The sequence below is a fragment of the Tupaia chinensis genome, unplaced genomic scaffold (genome assembly GCF_000334495.1).
Source record: "Tupaia chinensis unplaced genomic scaffold, TupChi_1.0 Scaffold144326_1, whole genome shotgun sequence".
Lineage (NCBI taxonomy): Eukaryota > Metazoa > Chordata > Mammalia > Scandentia > Tupaiidae > Tupaia > Tupaia belangeri.
Window position 1 is genome coordinate 640,009 of NW_006204184.1, and position 712 is coordinate 640,720.

General features: G+C 64.5%; 1 protein-coding gene across 1 annotated transcript in view; it reads right to left on the reverse strand.

Moving 5' to 3' along the window:
- Window positions 1-712, reverse strand: part of ATP2B3 (ATPase plasma membrane Ca2+ transporting 3) — a 47,993-nt gene that overhangs the window by 26,720 nt on the left and 20,561 nt on the right. The window lies entirely within an intron of this gene.

Below are 712 nucleotides of genomic sequence, written 5' to 3' on the forward strand. Positions count from 1 at the left end.
CCTCCTTCACCGCGCCGGGCCGGGGGCCAGGCTGGACTAGCCCCCAGAAGCTCTCGGGCTGCTGAGAGGCGCCTGCAGATCCTTGGTGTTGGGAAGCGTAACATGGGAGGAGACATTTTCCACCGGGAAGCTAGTCCTCCAGCTGACCGCCCGGGGTGCTGGCTCAGTCCCATGTGTTTCTGCAAGGCGACACTTCCTTAGCGCCATGGACTGTACATGACAAGGCATTGCCGCCGGCCGCGGATGGAATGGCGCCGCGAGCACTTCACCTTCTCAATACTTCTCAGAGTCTGCCGGAAGGGAGCGGGAGACAGGACGCCGCCCCCAGGGTAGAGCAGAAAGCAGGCTGTGGGGGTGCAGAGTGGGAAGCTGAGGACCAGCCAGAAGGCCATGGCGGTTAGGGGCTACAGTGGGGCTCACAGGTGATGCCTGAGGGGGAGGGAGGGGTGGGAGGGGGGAAGAGAAGGGAGAGGAGGGCGTGGGGGTCGGGTGGGGGTTGGTCTCAGCCAGGCCTGCCCACTTTGCAGGAAGCTCCGCCTAGGGTGCCAATGGCCTGAGCAGGGAAGACAGCGGCCTGGAGTCCCAAGTGCACCAGTGGTCCCCAAGACCAGGGCCAGAGACTGGGATCTCAACCAGGGAGTGAGTAGGGGTGAGCAGACAGGGCCCGCTCCAGCTGCGAGAATGTGATGATGCCCGCTGCAGCGGGTACTGC